General features: G+C 37.9%; 1 protein-coding gene across 3 annotated transcripts in view; it reads right to left on the reverse strand.

The window, feature by feature from the left end:
* Positions 1 to 20,377, reverse strand: part of LOC106622943 (uncharacterized) — a 252,322-nt gene that overhangs the window by 147,668 nt on the left and 84,277 nt on the right. Inside the window, exon 3 of one of the 3 annotated variants that reach the window (XM_070111422.1) lies at positions 11,339 to 11,389. The exons of the other annotated variants lie outside the window; for them this stretch is intronic. The gene's annotated coding sequence lies outside the window, so the exon portion shown is untranslated. The remainder of the gene's footprint in view (positions 1 to 11,338; positions 11,390 to 20,377) is intronic. 3 annotated transcript variants of the gene reach the window in all.

Genomic DNA, 20,377 nt, shown 5'->3' on the forward strand with positions numbered 1-20,377 from the left:
TAAATGGGTATAAAAAGATGATTTTCTTGATTGTGATCGTTCTGTTTGTATGACAACTAAATGGTATAGAGGTCCGATCTAAACAGTTTCCACGGAGATTGTATCCTTGTCTTAGACAATAAGCGGTGTCAAATTTCGTGACGATATCCTGTAAAATAAAAAGTTTATATACAAGGACATATATATATCTGATCGTTCAGCTTGTTTCACAGCTTTTTACTATAGTAATTCGATCTGAAAAATTTCTACGGAGATTATATTGTTGTATTGGACAAATTTCTACGCAAAATTTTGTGAACATATCTTGTCAAATACAATTTTCATACAAGGACTGAATTTTGGTCGATCAGTTTACATAGCAGTTCTATGCTATGATAGTCCGATTTCGACGGTGCCTACGATTAAGCAGATTTTGGAGAAAATAGAGCGCGGGCAAAAGTTCAAATCGATATCTTAAAAACTAAGTTACTATTTCGCGTATATACACACAAACAGACAGACAGACGAACATGGCTAAATCGACTCATCTCGTCACGCTGATCATTTACATACATCTTTAATAGCGTCTCCGGCGTTTCCTTCTGTGTGTTACCATTTCGTAGAAAACTTAATATACCCTGTTCAGGGTGCAATAATAATAATGTACTGCATTGATTATTTGACGAAGTTCCTATTATTTTAGATACCGATATTTTTATATATAGTTAACACCTATAGCTAAATATATAGAGAACAAGTATGGCAAACCTGTAAAAGTGGATCAAAATGACAAATAAAATTAATATTGTCCGAAGTAACAGACATCCCCCCGAACACGTGTCAATTTCCTGAAAAAAAACCTGGATATCTTGCTGTAAGATATTTTTTGTTGGACTGTATTGCGCATGGTGAAGTCCAATTTTAAACAATGTTATTTTTGATATAACGGTAATTTTCGAAGCTCTACAAATTGGATAATGGTGCACAAGGCGTCTATAACGCTCAATCTAATGAAAATGAAGTATTTTATAAAATAAAGTTGAAACCATTCAATTTTAAATATTACCTTGAACTGATTAAACTATCATATATAAGGGTAACATTAAGTCCACCTTTTAAATATTACGGCTTAACTTCCATTCACGACCATCTAGCATGAATAATTTTCAAAAGTTTCGCATGGATTTAGGAATGACTTCAGAAATCGTTCATTTTCAAACAAAAATGTTATGCTTTTTCACGCGTTTTATATTACAACCGATATTAGTATTGCAATAGCAACTTACATGAACTTCAGCAGCGCTAGATTTGCAGGTTCACTTAACAAAATACTCAAGAGCCTTAGCTTTCATGCAATCAAACATAGCAGTTGATAGCTTATGGAATCGGAAAAGCGACAAAATATTGTTTACTCGTCAAATGAATGCGAATACCGGCCATGTCGAACACGCTCGAAACCTTGAGAAGACGATAAAAAGTGAACACATAAAAGGGTAGTAAGTGCTCACAGCTTTTATCGTTGCATGTTTTGATGAAATTTTGACAGTGAAACTGGCCGCGCAGACACCTGCAAGTGACAGCGAGAACTCAAATGTAAATAAACCAATAAATGTTGCTACTGTACATATTTACATACATATGTGTGTGTGTGTGTGGATGTGACAAGTAAGTGTAAGTGTATATGTGTGCATGATTTGTGAGTGTAGCCGAGTCAATAAAGAAGGTAAATAGAGGCGTGAACGGCATAAAAGAGGCGGAGGTGCTGAGTACTACAAAAGTCAATGTGAGCGAAGAACGTTGGCGCTGGACTGCAGCGGCTACTAACAATCAAACCGAGCAAGCTTTGGCGATGATTCTCGTTTTTTGGTTTTTTGTTGTTGATTCTTGTTGTGTTTGTTGTAGTAAACGTTTTTTTTTTTAATATATTTTTTATGGCTTTGTGTGTGTCTCGCAGCCGATTGGGAATGGGAAGTGCAGTGTCAGTGAAAATCGGTAGCAAATAAATCAACAACTACAACAACTATACACACATATATATCATACGTTGAGCGAATGGCGGCGAACAATAAATATTGGAGCGTTATAAAAATGACAAGGCGCGAAATGCAAGGTTCCTACGCCATAAAATCGAAAAACCAAAAAAAAAAAAAAAAAAAACAGAAAACAACGGTACTAACAAACAAACGCCGTGCTACAAGCTCGTAAATTTATGTGGATAACTGCAAGCATACAAATTTACAATACACATACATATGTATGTATGTACTATGTGTTGTTGCACGCTTGAAATTAACAGAAGCAAGGGTTTGCCGAAAAAATCGCCATAAAAAAGTTGTGTGGAAAAAATTTGCACTGCAAATATTTGCTTTTTTGCTTGCCACATACAACAAAAACAACTGCCAGCATAAAATCGTGAACGCGAACTACGAACGTGTTGCAGGAATACACCAATGAAGCAGCGAAGTGCAGCAGAAGTAGCGAACCCAGTACATGAGCTCATTGAAAAACGCGCAAAAACAACAACAACTACAATTTTTCTGCAAAGGAAGCAGCAATTTGTATGGGGTGCTCATTCGTCGCTCGCTCGCTCATTCATTCAGCAATTCTGGCTGGTGCTTGTAGTGGTGCTTGTGGCAGCGACGACTCAACTCTTCAATTGTATTGGATGACTGCATTTCGTGGAATTCCTATTAATTTGTGTGCCGAAAATCCAATTAAGTGCTTAGCACATAAACAATAAAACAAAATTCACAACTGCACAAGCGAACACACACACTCACACACCTATATACGGTACTCCGTTGCTGCAGTACGCAGGAAGTGCACCGGCTGTTTGGCCGTCTTCGAGTCTGATCGCCTGCTCGACAGTCTTTTGAGACAAGCGTTTGTTTAAGACTTCCCTAATATGCACCGCACTACCGCCTCCCCACCACAAAAAGGGTTAAACATCGCTGGCGAGGCACAAAATTCGCTAAAACTCCCAAGTACGCATATGTGTACGAAATAATAAGTTTGTATGTGTATGTGCGCAGTACCCTTACGGTCATTCACATTTCGTCATTTCGTAGTTGTTTCTGCCAAGCCCACTTCCCAGTTGCGCTGACATGAAGTGGCAATTGAGACGCATGCACGAGTGCTTGGATTTTTGCTTGTATTCACTTTTTTCATGTTGTTGTTGTTTTTTTTTTTTGCGATATTTTCGTCTTTTAATTTGTCGTATTTTTCATTTGTTTCGCTTTTCTCACAAACATCTTGCTTTTCATACTTTAATTTTTGGCACTTTTTGCTAATACCTCGTTGTGTTTTTGTTTTTGGCTTGAATGAAGGGTTGATTGGTTGCTTAGTGGTTCTGTTAAGGAACTGCGGTAGTTGTTGGCAGTTCGAATTCGTGGAGTTCATTAGTTGTTGACAAGGCGCATAACGAAGTGAGCGCACTCAATCAAGGGAATCGTGAAAAAGTGCATGTGTGTCGCGGAAATGCATTTGCATTTAAAGGTTGGGATTGTTATTTCTTCATGTCATGTAATATGAAGAACTACTGAAAAATTGTAGGAAATACTCGATAAACTTGAGTTGAATATCGTCGTCATGTATAGACTACTGCAGACAAACCACGTTCCCTTTCACATATTCTTGGTCTCATTGCTACTCCCGACTTTGTTTATTCAAATTATACTTTTTGTAAGCCTTGGCGAAAACAATTTTCCCTCGACTTTGAATTAAAAGGTATGCTATGTACCGCATAGTTGTTAGCCACATGGAAACTATTAGAAAATGCATTATAAACTTACAAGAACATTCTTTTGACCAGCACGCCAGGCAGTGGATGTAATCTAGATAGAGAACTACTGACAAGTTGTAGGAGAGTGCAGGAATTTTCATATGTTGGAATTTTGTAATCGAAATCCATAACATAAATCTGGCTCTGGCAGTAAAACGAGCAGTTGAGCGAGCTACAAAGGAATTCTAATCAACAGGAAAAGCAGAGAAGGTAAGCTCTACTGCAATATGCCGGAAATAATTCATTGTATAAGAAATTGACTCTGTTAAGCTATTAGTCGCAGGAAATACCCAACGCAGGAACCCAAATTAATCTCAAAAATTCCTGCACTCTCCTCGAAATATTCTCTTCAATACTGAACCTCTCGCCAACTTCTCTGTGTTATACTTATATGTATATATTTTTATGTAGTGGCTTACAGTATTCCTGAATTTGACAAATGTTATGCTGTTTGCCATGAACCATCACCAGTGGCATATAAAAGGTTAATTTAAATTTTTAAACATGTTCGAACATCATCTGTTTGCAACATAAAAATTGAAGTTGCTTTGTGACTTGAATTTTAATATGATAAATGGAGATTTCTATGTATATAACTGTTTGTTATTACGAATGTGTGGCACAAACAATAAAATAAAGGTAACCCTTCTTGCATGTCCTGTGTACTGCTACCACACCGTATAAGTGTGTGTGTGTGCGTCTATAATCTTTTTGATGAAAAGGATCTAAATTAACATGCAGACCTTATTTAGATGGTAAAAAAGATCTGACGGAATCATAATTTATATTTGAAAAATATTAGTTTATTTTTCTGAGCTTGAAGAACAGCACCAACATATTTCATTTTTAATGGTTCACAAAGCAGCAAAACCAACAAAATTCAATGGTAACAACACGTAGCCAAATAAGAAGGATTTGGATTAAATTTAAGTGAAATAATATGAAATAAAATAGAGGATATAAGAGTATGCCCACTAGCTGGTTTTTTTGTTATTGTTGTTGCTATTATTCTTCTCGATGTTGTTGTTGTAACATTTTTGTGACATGTAAAACCACTCAAGCAAATTACAAAAATTACATTAAGAGACAAATAGTTGAAAATAAAACACTTTCACTAAACATACTCACGCACACGCTCAGTCAAATGCACATACACACACATACATATATTTGTATTGTATATACTCGTACGACACAGTGTTTGCCTGTGCTTACAGTCATCTGAATGCTACATTTGTAGTGAGATTACAATTGAGCCCGGAGGCAGTTAGCACATCACAGAGACAACGGAATAGCAAAGATAAAGCAACAACAACAACAATAACATAAGCAAAAACAAAAACAAAAAAATTCAAATAAAATGTGCATATTTAACACGTACAACTGCAAATGATGAACGTATTTTATGTGAACGTGCAAACACACACACACACACACCCATATGAATGTATGCGTATGCACACACGCGCGCAAATTTTATGTGCTGCATGCCGAGTGTTTCTGTGTAAACAAATCCATTTAACAAAGTACCCATGTAGTGGTATTTTGCTGTTTACTAGCTGTTTAGTAGTTTTTCGGTACAAAAGCAACCGCAATTCAAGGCAAAATGTGTCCCCGTTCATTTGCCTAGTTAGGCTAGGATTTACAATCTGCATAAAACACATACACACACACACGTATCTTTGTATGCTAGACTTGTTTGTCACTAAAGCGGTTACTATTATCCTTAAAAATCCTGTCTGCTTTACGTGAGCGCTACTCCGGCTGCTCTATGCTCTCCATGCTATCTAGTATGCATGTATGTGGCTTGCCTACCCATACACTCATATAAACGCTGGCTTACTTTTGCCACTGTGCGCTGTGTTTGCATAAACAATGCATAAATTTTAGAAAATACTAAATAGCTTACATTTTATAGCAACTAAAAGCACAGAATTTCTATGATAACTCAAGGGGAGGAGTCGGCGCGGAGTTTGGTTGAAGTATACAACTGAGAAAGAGAAAGTACATTTTTTTTAGTGACCCAGCAAGAAAGCAGAGAACTTATTCATTCTTCTTAAGTTTGCAGCTACAACAATGACTTCTGTAGAAAACTCACTTTGTAGACTTACTCCCAGATATCCAAATATCTGTTGTTTTGACTTTAGACTCGTATATACTCGTACTGTTGCTTGCTTTTGCTGGAAGATCTTTTGTATTTATTATTTAATTTCAGCGTCAACTCGTCCGAATGGTTCATATCCAGAATTGCTCAGCTAGAAAGCTAATTAGTCAAGTAGTAGGGTCTTGTTATTACTAGTGACCTTGTTTGATGAGACCAATAACTCTCCTAAAAATGATCCTTCAATAGCTTTTCGTTGTTACGCTGCGGATCTGCTTTGCGTCTGACTTTAAACAAGACGTTTAATTAAACGTTTGTGTTTCAAACGGTATTAAGATTACAAAATCGTTTTACATGTTTCAGAAAAGTTTTGGAGAGTCAAATTTATCACAAACAAAATTATTTGAGTAGCACAAATCTTTCTGGCTGTGAAGTCTTCCAAAACATGTCACATGCGAATCGAACTTTGTTAATGACTATAAGGCAAAAAGATTAACATGATGAGATTGACATGAGAGAGTCTCCACATCATTTATGGATCGACTCAACACAAAAACTTGAATCCTTTCAAAAACGACGTTGAAAGGTCGTGATGAGACGTGCATTAAGGAATATACTGTCAAATTGTCCAACCATCTAGCGAGTGATGCTCCAAAGGTGAGCCGAAACCGAAAAAACCAAAATGCGTTGAATACACTGAATGCCATGCCAGCCGAGGCGTACGTGGAAAAGTGGATGAATCGTTGGCATGCTTGCATTGGCTTACTAGACTATTCTGAAAGGTGATATTAAAGATTTGTATTAAAATATGTGAAAAGGTAGGTTTTTTCAGTTTGAGTCAATATTGATCAGAAGGTATATTGAGTTTCTTTGAGATCATATCTGCATCCGTCAGTATAGATTGAGTCTAAATAGCAGTCTTAACGGAAATAAACTAGCAAATTCCGGAATTAATATAAGAATTTCTTTCTGTTGATAATGGCTCCTCTCGTGTACTGCCGAGCTTCTGATTCAGTATATTACGTATGCAAATTTTATTCCAATCTATCAATTACATCTTCGTTTCATATTCCCTCACTTTCCTCGCTGGGGTTTGCGTTTAAGAGGATTCCTTGTGCATATTTTTGTGTTTACTCTGTGCATAAATTCTTTAAATCTCTAAATGCATCCTGCTTTAACTGTTTGTTGCCTGTCTGTCGGTTTGTTTCTCCGCTGCTCTGCTTCTCTGGCTGTGTGCCTGCCTGTTTCTCGGTTCTCCATATTATCGGTATTGTTTGCGCTGGTTGCCACTCTGAACTCCAGCTATTGTCTCCCCAGCACCAGCCGCTGCAACAACACTCCCCACCTGCAGTGCTTCCAATGGGAACGGGATCATTGCTTCCCTGTCGGAGCATTTGCTTGCCACTATGAAAATAGCTTTGGTACTTTGGTGGCACATTATTACCTCACGCCTTTTAGTTTTACCAGCGCCTATTTATACTTTGCGGTATTGACTACATAAATACACATCGAAATGTGAGTATGTAGTATATTGGTAGGATTGTAGCAACAACTGTATTTGCAGTAGTAGGTCGTGATGAGACGTGTTGTGCTGCTTGTGAATTGAGTATTTTGATGCATTATTTGCGGCTTTTGATGTTAGTTTGCCATGTTGACAGATTTAGAAAAACATATGTTTTTGTAGGAAAATAACTTTCAAAGTCAAATGAAAGCTCTGTTCTTATTGCTTCTCATTTTGTGTGTGTGTGTGTGTGTGTATATATGTGCAGTGGTAGTTGATATCATTCTTTGCATATTTGATTGGAAATTTCGAATAAAATAGAGAGGCAAACAAAAGCGGAGCTGATCTTCTCACATTTAAGTGTTCTCTAAAGGGATTTGTGTAAGGTGAGGGCTTGAATCCTTTGGATTTCATTCATTATTTGAAGAGCTATTTGCTAAATGATTATTTACTTGGTATTTGCCAACCGTGTTTAATAACAACGGTTAGTGCTTTTGTATTTTATGTTATAGAGGAAAGTAATAACACATTTGCGCATTATCCTCAATTCCGAAATTAAGGTGTTAAACGCTGTCTAAGAAGATATTTCTCAGAGTTATAATCAGGTTCGGTTTGCGCTTCGCAACGCGCGTTGCGTCCAATAATCGGTTGACATAATCGTATAACAGAGTCGGTAATTTGAGCAACCATGGATCGGTTTCGCACCATGTTTACTCTAGTGAAGCATGCGCATCCTCAGAGCTGCCGTACAGTGCACACCGAAGACGCTATTGCTGCTGTCGAAAAAATTGCTGCAAAATATGGTCCGAAATTTTACGCGAAACCTCTTTTAGAACATAATGGCAAATTTTGTTTTATTTCTTCTTGAAAACCACATGCCTAAAAACACACCCTTTTGTTTCATCCAACGCTGAGCTGGCAGTTCGACATAGACAGAACAAAATCCAGCACTTTTGTGAAGAAGTCCATGACCAATGAGCAGTGCCCATGGTGAAAAATGCCACTTTCAACTCAGTCCACATTTTAAAGGCTTACTATGCAATACTTATACTAACGGACAACAACGTGAGACATACTTTAGTATGTAACTTGACTTGGCTATGACTTTTTCAAATCAAACAAAGTTACCCGTAGTTGAGATCAATATTGTATCTATAGCCCAAACTTATAGTCCCTAAAAAGTTTACTGATGAAAGTTTAATCAAGTCTATATCAAGATTTTTAAATAATATTGAATTTTTAATAGACAAAAATTGGTTGAGTGTAAAGTTATCAAATCTTCTTGCTTCGAAATTTCATGACAGTATGGGATCCAGTTAGTTTCATTCATCATAATATAGACCCAAAAGAGATACCTCAGATTTGGTTATTCTTGAGTTGAGTTGAGTTGAGTTGAGTTGAGTTGAGTTGAGTTGAGTTGAGTTGAGTTAAGTTGAGTTGAGTTGCGTTGAGTTAAGTTGCGTTGAGTTGACTTCGAATGCAGATCTAATTGCTTGCTTAAAAGACAGTTTCATCAAATATTTAATTTTATGACAATTTCATTTGGATCCAAACCACTGCGGTGCAATTTTTATTGCGAAAGACACAACTGTGAAAGTTTTCCAACTAACTTCGATTACAAACACTATTTCAAGTAATTACACCGATATTGGTGTGCTCTAATTTAAAATCTACAAGCTTTGCTTAAATCATACATTTTGCAGCGCAGCATAAGTGCAAAATGAGCTTGCAACAAGAACTTAATACTTTTCGAAACACAATCACAACACGTTTTCCGACGTAATCGTATTCGTAATCACCATTACAACTTTATGCTAAAGTAATCGTTAAAGTTTTTCACACTCGTATAAACTTTTTTCTCCATTTTTTGTTTTGCCGTTTTTCGTTCAGTTACGCTACCCACCAAGCATTACGCCATATACGAGTATAAGCGTATATATGTATATATGAAGGCGCTGTAAGGCAGATAAACTTTTCGATTGTTGTTGTGCAAGTGGTCACTCGTGGCATCGAACTTGCCGTATATCCTTCCGGCTTTACTGCCACACACATACTTATACATTCACATTCACACTTCCTGCTCTCATTCTCGCACTTTACAGTTGTTGCCACTTTTCCTTCCTTCCTTGCGACCAACTTCTCATACATTCACTATCACAACTGCTTATAAGCGAGTATGCCTATGAGTGTGTGTGTGTATTTACTTTCTCATTTATTTTTGCTTTTCCGCCTGCGGCCTTACTAAGATAAGCATTGTCCATTGTTGGGTCCCAGCTGAGTTTACAGTGTGAAAGTGTTGAACAAACTCATGATTACATAAATAGTGAGATGATGATGGCCATCATCAGCGCAAAATATCCACTTGTGTGTGTATATGTATGTGTATTTATGCATGAGCACGTATCGTGTGGTATGGGTAACGCCATATTCCCAGCTGTAAGATAACGGCCCGAGTTGTTTTGGTTATTGGCGATGACACGTTCGCCGCAACGTTAGTCAATAATCCGAAAGTTCTCAACTAAAACTTGGCAAATCAGAAAACGATGAAGAATGTGGGAATTACACGAGATTAAGGCGCTAATTAGTAAAACGAAGCGAAATCAAAGTATGTAATTTCTCGCATAAAAAAAGATTTGATATTGAACACGGGTTATGCGAGCACCAATCCGCTGCAGGCTTATCTGATGCCTGATCAGTCCTTCAGTTTGGGTAAAATGTTAAACTCGCAAAATTTATAGGTATACCAGTGGCTGAAGGTCTAAAATTAGGTCTAAGAATTGAAAGTAGAGAGAGGTTTTAAAAAAAAAAAGTGGACCCTAGAAGAACACCTGAGAGTTTGGAACACTAGCAATACAGGGCATACCGCAAATTTACTTAGGCGTGGTGTTGATAGTGGACAGACCAAAAAGCTTTTACTTCTAGGCAAAAGGGAACTTAGTAATATTGTAGGGTCCGCCTGTGGTCTACCAACCAATCCAGTAATAACTTCAAAACATTTAAAAGCCGTTCTCTAAGTGCATATTCTTAAAGTAGTGTAGAGAGTTGCTATCTGGGTCTGTATCGAGTTTAGTATCTAGCAATAAATTTAGAAATATACTCTAATAGTCTATAAATCTTGTTGGAATTTTTGTAAAAATTTATTAAAACAAAGTAAGTTAACGATATATATAGTTCAATGAGAGCATGTTATAAGTTATCTCATTTCCTAGTCTTTAGCAAAAATAAATTTGCACTTCAACGTGTGCAAATTTGGGCCCATCATAGTTATAGCCATGTAAATTAGAGGAGATGCGAAGTCAACACCAATTAAAATCAGTTCAGAAAATGAAATAATTTTGCTGGGCTACGCTCCACATATAGCCAAATGTATATGTACATATACACACACATATTTCTACAATAATTCTATTTTGTATGTACACAGCTACGTAAATTTGTATGTGTCCTGCAGTCATTCTCGTGCTTACTATTATCTAGCGGATATTATCAATGACAAAGTTTTGTCGACTGAGAATTAAAGCAAATAAAAGATATATATTTTCGAGTTATTTTTATCATTTTCTACTTAGTGTGGTTGCCATGTGTTTGTGGCTGGAGCGTTGATTGGTAATTTTGTCGCAACATTTGAAGTTAAAGTTTTCCCCTAAGAGCGTCCAACTTTCATGCGAGCATTATATGGTATATAAAGTTGTGAGAATACGTGCGAATTCCATTTGTATGTATGAATACATGTATGTGCATATGTATGCTTACATAAGTAATCTGGTTGTCTACTTGAAATTTACATAGAGTTTTGTGCCAAGATCAACTGCCAAAGTGTCTTCATGGGGAGGATGTAGAATTTGTTGGAATTCCTTTTGTTTGTTTGTATTAGAGAATGGTAGATGTGGGTACTTGGCTTTTGAATGTTAAATAACTATAATAGTCATATAATATTATAAGAAATAAATTAATTATACTTGATTTTAGCTTTGACCTTTTTTATAATTGTTTACCAGTAAAGTGTTGGAGAACATTTATCGCATACCTGAAAAAAAAAGTTTAATGAAATTAATTAATTAATTAAAATTAAAAATATTATATAGTAATGTTGTATATATTATATAATCAATTTATGAGTATTCTGTCTGCAAACGGTTGCATTCAAAAACAGTTATATTTAGAGAGCTAAAAGCCGTTTATGGGCCATATTTTTTTGAGGCAAGCGAAACAGATCGATATCGAAACAGATGGATATTGGCTCATTATGTCACACTGTTCAATTCTTTTTACCAAAATAAGGTTGATACAATGGCCACTTAGATTTCCAGATTTAACTTACCCTTCTTCACACTTATTTTTGTGGGGTTATTAAAAAGCAATGTGTAACCCAGAAACGTCAGACCATTGACAAGCTCAAATAATCCAAAAAATAATACAAAATTTTATCTAAGAACCCGTTTTGCTAACCGTTTGGCTAATAAAACGGTGATCCATTGTCTTAAAAAATTATTCAAAATAAATTCACTCATAGGCCTAGACTTTTATTATATATAGATTGAATCCAGCAAGTTTTTGATACCCTATTCTGATGTGAGCCGTATTCTAGTGAGCCCAAGAGGTGTTTTGTCGTTCAAGCTTGTATCACCACTTTGAATTGGTATAAACCACTTTTGGTTCGTTCGATTAGCTAGAGCATGTTTACAATAAACTTCCACCAAAATAAGATGCCTTTTGGTTTGGCTGAGGTTTTCTTCAGATTTAAATAATGAAGTACTTCACGCAATAACACTTTTTCACAAGCAAAGTTCAACATATTGTTGTTTTGACTTATACTGAAAAAGACGCCTGAAAACTGCAACTTTTCAACACATGTTCAGAATATTGGAAGAATGGTATAATAATCAACATCATCTCTTGGCAAACCGCACAAATATAGTTATACCATAGATTTAATACATTAATCTTCTTGCATGCTTAAAAAATGTTTTTAAACATCCATTAGTATTTTAAGACTTTAAGACTTGATAGAACGAAATCTGTAGATTCTTAGATATTATTTTTGTTGACGCAAATAATTCTAAGTTTTTCAGTAAACGTTGCAATAGTTCAAGTGCCTGTACTGTGACTTCGATCATGACTTAATTAAAACCATGAAAATGATTCCGATTATATCTAATGAAAATTAAAAATAAGTTTGAAAATCTAGTAAAACATTTTTTTTTTGAGATTTTAAATTTCCAACTTCATCACAATTACTGTTGCATTAAACTCACTCCTGTTGCAACACTCCAATTGAGAGATGCCACTCCAATTATTGATTGCAACGCCAATTTCTTCACTTAATGATATCTTTGTTCCATTAACAACCATTATCGCTGGTTAGTTATCTATCATTATAAAGCTGCTTGAACAAAGCCAAAGTGTTGCCAATTCAATTCGGTAATGCGATTGTATTTATTTTCGAAATGAAGTGGAGCGAAAGTGGAACTTTTACGCTTTGGTGGTCAAACGTCAGCGCACGCGGTCGCAAGTATGCGCCAGCAACCACCCACCAAAGCAATTGCTGACGTGGAGTGAATAGAGTAGCCAAGCCACAATTTTCCATTTCAATTGTTACAACAACAACAATAACAGTAAATTTTCCGCATTTTCGACGTTTTTCCACCATAATATCGCTAATATTTAGCTTTCTTTCGTGATATTGTAGTTGCTGTTTTTGCTGCTTTTCTTATGGCTATTACCGATTTTTTTGTTTTTGCTACTTGACTGCATTCAATTTTCTTGGCGCACTCAAGCGCTGCCCCCTGAAATGTTATTGCTTGTACCGATACTTCTAGGATGTGCCTTTGCTGGTATAAACTCATACATACACATACACATACATACACAAATGTAGATATGGTTTGCCGCCACGTTGTGCGGCTGACTGCCGGGTTGTTGCGGTGATTATGACGATGATAAGAATAATAGAATAGTTTGACCCCATTATGGCCTCTTGCTGCTCTGCGCCCAGTTATGCCAAGCAGCTCGTTTATTTCATCTTCTAGCAATTCAGTGCTGCGCCCGGTCGCTCGCCGGTTACTTAGCTCACTCTGGCTGGCTGGTTGCACTCCGTCTGTCTGGAGTGTTGCTTGGCTCCTTGGCTCTTTGACTGTTTGGCTGCTTGTTGTCTTTGCGTGGTTGAAGTTTTGGTGGCTGCCACAAGCTGTCCAACAACCAGCCAAGCGCGGCGGCATTCAGACAGTGCCACCAGCAGCACCGTTACCGCCGCCACCGTGGCCGCCACCAAATCATTCAACTCAAGTGATGAGGGCAATAATTCATTACAACTTCTGTTGTTGGCTGTCGCAGTTGCCTCATCGCTCGCCGATTGCTGCTGCTCTGCTGTTAGCTGTCTGCCGCCATCATCGAACTGGACGCTAAAGGCGATACTGTCCATGCTATCGCTGTGTATGTGGCTCTGTGCTGGTGCTGGTGTTGTTCGGTAATGCTGCCGTTAGCTGCTGCTGCTGCACGTGGTATGGCGTTTTCAACGACCTGCAGCGCTGGCGGACCGTGTAGCAGCAGCGACGGCGGCAATAGCATCAATCGCGGTCCTAATAAATAATATTCCACCATTTATTGTTTTCTATATTTTATGTTTTTGTTTTTGCTTTTTTTTTGCTGATTTGCTTTGCACACATATTCTCGCCACCGGTCGCTTGCAACGTATGCTCGACCAGCATGTCTTGCGGCATGTTTGTTTGTGTGTAATTGCTACCAATGCTACCTTTGTGCTGTATGTATGCGGGCGCAACAACACCACAACAACATATAATAAAAAAAAAACAACAACAACAAGTGCAAGCCACACCAGTAACCAGCCAAATTGGTTGCAGTGAAGTTCTCCCGCAGTTCAGAAGTTCATTGGGGAGCAAGCAGCAGCCAAGAAAGAAAAAGCAACAGCGCATCTACAGCAATTACACACATTCACGTGCAGCCGTGCATACTTTCGCCACTCGAGCTGCGCACAGGAAGGTGTCTGAGTTATGCGCCCATGGATGCAGTATTTCTCGAGTAGAGTTTTCCGGAAATATGCCAGGTGTATTTTTCATTGCGTGCAGACGCACTTTAAATCTTGCTGCTCATGCAGCTGTTGTTGTTGTTGTTGTTAATGCTGTTCTACGCTTTGTTGCGCTGCGTTGAGTTGTTAACTTTTTCCGGCTACAACAAAAACTCACACCGCGCTGAGACGATTTTAATCGTTAGTGAAAAATTTTCACAAGCGCTGGGCTGGCAGATGTCGGCGCAGATTGTGGGAAGGAAATTGCTTGGCAGGGTTAAGTGTCTGGAAACTCGGTGAATTAGTGCATTAGAAGTTTCAAGTGATCAATTAAATGAAGTAAATGGGTTCTATTTATTATTGTTTGCGATTGTGGTGCTCCATTGGGTAATCCAGGCCCGGAATGGTGTAAATGGAAACAGTACAATATGCAAATGGCTGCATATGATTGCGCCGATATGACTAACTGCAATTATATCAATATAAATGAATGTTGGAATGATTAAGATTAAGAATACAACTGTATTCAGATTAATATTAATACTGTAAATAAGACTATAATCCAGCCTATATTATGTTGATAGTCGAAATTGCAACAGAGACTTTAACTATTCTTTATTCGAGTTGCAGTGCTAGTATATATATGTTCACAAGACAACAGAGAAGTAAACATACATTTGAACTCCGGCAAGATTGATGGAGAAGGGAGTACAAAGAAAGATGGACCACAAAACTAATCAAAGATCAAGAGATGTGACACAGTAGGAAACATAGTGAGATTAACTCGATTGCAAATGCCCTCCAGTTACGAGTATTTCCAAAAATACCTATACAATACAGGAAAAACACAAAGTCGTGCATGTCTATGATGACGAACCGATGATGAACGATGATCAAATCGATGTTTAGAGTGCTCAAAAATGCAGTTGTTTCAGTCGATGTGTGAGAGCTCGCATTGTCGTGCTGAAGAGTGATCCGTCTGCGGCGGTTGATTTTCCCGATTTCTTGAAATACAACTGGCAAGCAAATGAGCGTGTATGGTTGTAACATGTCGAGCTTTTCCAGAAAAACAGTCAACTATTTGCTTGGAAGTGCTTCGTGCCCGAACAAGTTTTGTTGGATTTGGCTTATCTTGAATATAATTCCATTTTTCGACCGAGATGAATAGGCAACCTACGTAGATAAACTTGAAAACGTAACACTGAAGTAAGAAAGCGGTCCCGGGGCAATGAAAAAAATCAATGATAGAAAGGGCAGTCTTTTATTGGAAGGATGACGATCTATATATGGTGCAAAGACATTTTAACCCCTCCTTACGTTTAACTTCGTTTTAGACTGTAACAAAGACTACAGCTTTGACCTTGACTAGATCAAAAAGCCAATAGAAAATTTTTTTTTTTAACTTAAAATGGTCCAAGACATTTAGAATTCCTTGAATATAAATACAAAATTTATTCAAGTGGGATTTTATAGTCTTTAAAATGTTCGAACTCTCACGGCTTTCCCCACACTAGAATCTTACCTCCCTGCTTAATTAAATTTTATTTAAATGAAAAGCAAATATTCTGAATCACTATTTAATCCGCCCTCGAAAATTAACGCACTGATGCAATTTTCATCAGTCACATACATGTGTACGTGTATATAGTAAAAATAATTGCGGACTCAACACACACGAAAAGTAGTCATTCTTCCAATCGCCCTTAAACCTCATGCCAGCACGTCATCAGCTGCGTATGCAACCAGTAGCGAAATGCTAAAGTCTGTCAGACTCCACCTACTTTGAAAAATTATCGTCTCATGCTCCGCCTTTGAGTACACAAGCCTCTTACGTACCAATGCCGCTACAATATTTATAAGAAAATATTTCGAGTTTCCGTTGTAGCGGCGTGATGTAATACTCGTAAATAAGGATCGGACGAGTAAATGAAGTCATTAAGCGCATAAACAGCTCAGCTCAGGCAGAGACAGAGGTGATGCGGCATCTGTGCCGGTGGAGCAATTGTGACCGCGGCAACATTTAACGGAGCAATGTGCAACTTTTCATTACTTCCGCGAACAAGAAATGAGCGCAAATGAAAAGTTGAAAGAAATACTCGTACACATAAATAAAAGCGAAAGAATTGAAATGAAATATTTAAGTCGACAAAGAAAGCAAATGTGGGAAGAATATGGTACTCTTATAAAGGCAAACAACTTTATTAATGTCAATTCAAACAAAGAGTAGCCAGATTACAAAAATAAAAACAAAAAAACTCGAATTCAAAATCCAAAATAAAAAACAAAACAGCAATAAGAAGCAAAAGCTTCATCTATCCAAGTCAACCAAATTGTTGACATTGTTCCTATCAACTAACACTAGCCTGGCGGGCTTACTAACACGCCTAAATAAAGGGCTCAAATGGTATGCGAAATAGGTTAATAGGTTAGGATGAGGTCCATAGAATTTCCTTACTTTGCAGAATACTGGAGTTCGATGTTGTTGCCTCGAAGTTGTTGTTGTATTCGCATTCAATGAACATGCATTCTCTTTAGTTGTTGCCGTTTTCTATTCCGCGCTTCACATCTCTGGTCTCTTTAGATGGATATAAATCAATGTTTTCAGTAGTAAACTTGATCTTATTTACTTCAAAGCCTGGAACTACTGTCTTCCTTAAGATTTCTTGAGTTATCGTTGGGTCCTCATTAGGTTCCGTGCACCGTAACTCAGTAAATCGGATTTAATGCCGGTTTAATTCTTACTCGCTATTTTCTGTAGACTAGATATGGCATGCAAAGTCTCGTTGACCACAATCGAACAATGAAATGTTTAATTATGCCAAAAATCCTTCATTTAAGGCGTGTTATTGATACGAATTTTATAGCCTATTTCTTTAGTATAAGCTTGATAAAGTTTAATGACAGGATCGATGGAGGATTGAACTATTATTGATTTAATTTTTTTTCAAAACTAGTCGGCTTATATTCTCTTAGAGCTTAGAGGGAAGTTGTTATATCTTTGAGTTCTTCAGATCTGTACTTAAAAATCAGAATAATTTGAGGAATCTAATTATTTTATAGGAACCAAGGTTTTTGACAACAGGTTTGATTACTAACATTCCAGAAGATATTTAGTAGTTCGAGACATCTTCGTTTTCGTCTTTTACTAATAAAATTGTGATTCTCTATAAAACAACAGCGTATCCTTGGACCTACTTGATCTCCTTGGAGATACTAGTTAATGTAGTAAATCGCAGCCTATTGAAAACTAAGATTAATTTAACCCTTCTCGAACTCTTTTGAGAACTGGGATATGCAGTCCACATAGCGCTACCAACATACCTATACACATTTGGGCGAGAGTGCTTAAGAATTTAATAACTTGCGTATGCTGACTCGCATTAAAGCAATTGGCGGAGCTCCGTCGACGTCCATACACATTGCGCGGGGGTATTGAAGTGCTGTTCAATTGCGGAAAGCAGGTAGTGTAGGAACGGGCTCCTTTGATGCCAAAACAGGCAGTCATAAATTTGCATATGCAGTCGGCAACAACAAAAAACAAAAACGCAATTACAGCAGCAGCTGCAATAGCCAAGTTGGCAGCAAATGAGGATGCTGTGTACGCGCGTCTTCGGTGTTGGTTTGAGTGTGTGGCGATAAGCTTGTGGGGAGCGGCGCGTCGGTTTGCGTGGTCGACTTGGCTGGCTCGCTGGATGACTGGTGGCCGGCAGCCAAAAAGCGAATACCTAGAGTAGTAGTGTGGCATGTGAGTGTAGAGAATAAAGTTGCACAAGCAGACGGACAGACGAAGAGACAGATGGTAGGGGGACCGGACGTGCGCGGTTGGCGGTGTGGCTTGTTTGGCGAAATAGCGGAAAGCGTCGCCGGCCTTGCCACAAAGAACGCACCACATGCACGCGTCAAAAGGAAGCGTTTTACATTCACGTCACGCTGTCGATTTATTAGAAGTTCGTACAACCAAGCCAAAGCAAACAAGCATTTGCGGCGCACAAACACATCGCTGGCGTTAAGCGAAATGAAAATGAATGCGCACAAATATGCCAAGCGGAGAGTAGAAATGTACGTGGCTACAGCTGTGGCAAGTATGCGTTGCACGCTATGCGCCGCCTTGGCATTGCCACAAATATTTACCTTAGCAGTCAGCGCGCGCAGAAATATTCTTATAAAGAGCGTAGTACAGCAATGCCACACATCTGGCATTCAAAAGTGTGGCACCGTTTTTGTTATTGTTTATTTGGTGGGTTTGGCTTACAGCGGTAGCGACGGTGGCGCAGTTTTGCTCGAGTGAAAACTGGCGGTCGTCCATTGTTTGCGGCAGGCGACGCGTTGCACTCGTGGATCAAATGAGTTTCACAAAAATTGCTTTCCTTTGCCTCGCGCCATGCCACCACCCGCCGGCGGAAGGACATATCAGCGCTAATGTCAGTAATAAGTGGCGGTAGTTAAACGGAAATTGCCAAGTCATAAAAATCGACTGTGGCCAACTGCCAGCCAGATGATACCTACTTACCTACGCGCCGCACAAAAGTCACTGAGCACGCAGACGCAACAGCCGCCACAGTCGATAAATGTCTTGAAATTGGTTCGAGCACTGCTCTCAATTGATGTGTTGTTGCGCGACTGAATGCACCGGTGATTGTAATCGATATCGCATTGAGCACACACATACACACACACGTGCGCACATGCAAGCTCAGTTGGCTGTGTTTGTCGCCGCGAAATCATCAAAAATTAGTAGTTGCACATTTTATTGCCAAGCAGACGGCAGCTGTGTGTGCGGTATTGTGCTTGTATGTATGTCAGCTACGCCCAGTTGTCTGTCGTTGAGCAAAATCAATTTCTTGTCACGCAATAAACCCACTGACCAAGTTGGCGGACGATAAAAATTAAATAGAAAGAAATGGCTAAATAAATGAGTAATTGGATAGCTTAGTTTGCTTATATGTATGTATGTGAAAGCTATAAATCGGCACTTTTGCAAGTGTAAGCTTCTTTGTGTAGATTTTTTAGCTTATGTTTTGAAGTGTAGAAATTGTGTCGTGATTTGTGAAAGTGTGCAACTGACATTGCAAAATCTTAACAGCGGAGGTTTTTCCCGTTATTATTGCATTGAAAATTTTAAAAAATTTAAAGCCTATTAAATAAATCTTTAAAAATAAGATGTAACCATTTTAAAATATTTACCGGTTATAATTCAACTCTTATCAATTCGAAGGATCTAGTTAGACCCGTCCTAATGACGGTGGATAACTCTATATCATTATTATGAATTTTGGTTTATACAAATTTCTAGAAGTTATGCGGTGTTTTTGAGGTGAAATGAAAGTTTCAGAACTCTTATTTGTAATTTAATAGAATAGAGAATTATTTCTAAAACCAAAATAGAAGAAATTAACTGGAAGAATTTCAGAAATACCAGAATGAGAATTTTAAAACAAATAAGCCGCAGAACACCCATTTTAAGCACACATTTTTCTATTGCTTTTTCTTTCTATTCAACTTGTTTAACGAGAACTCTGAACTTAAGGTAATCATGCACATACTTCGCTAATATATCTTAGCATAAACCTTATACCGTTATGATCTCTCCTTATAAAAAAATAATCACAGAAATTAGCTTATTGATTATTTAGAGAGCTAATGAAGTAATGGAGACAAGTTACTCAAGCGAGGACTTCAAACGAAGGTTACGTATACTTAGATGAAGTAGACTATTTCTTACTAGCCAATACGAACCGGTTTTGGACCTAAAATTATTATCCGTTTAACTGGCCAACTAATGCTTACTACTCGGCGAGTTGTAGTCAGGCTGAGTGTGAGAGAGATCTGTTCGGCACCCCAAATGCCTCATATGGTTCTGTCCAGCTTTATCTAAAATGCGTTTTAGCTATCTACTGTAGTAGCTACGCATGTCAAGAGACTAGATAAAGTATCAAAATTAGATAACTAGCTCGCAAAAAACATTGACGTCCTATGATGTATACTTCAGCT

This window comes from Bactrocera oleae, chromosome 6, assembly GCF_042242935.1.
Source record: "Bactrocera oleae isolate idBacOlea1 chromosome 6, idBacOlea1, whole genome shotgun sequence".
NCBI lineage: Eukaryota > Metazoa > Arthropoda > Insecta > Diptera > Tephritidae > Bactrocera > Bactrocera oleae.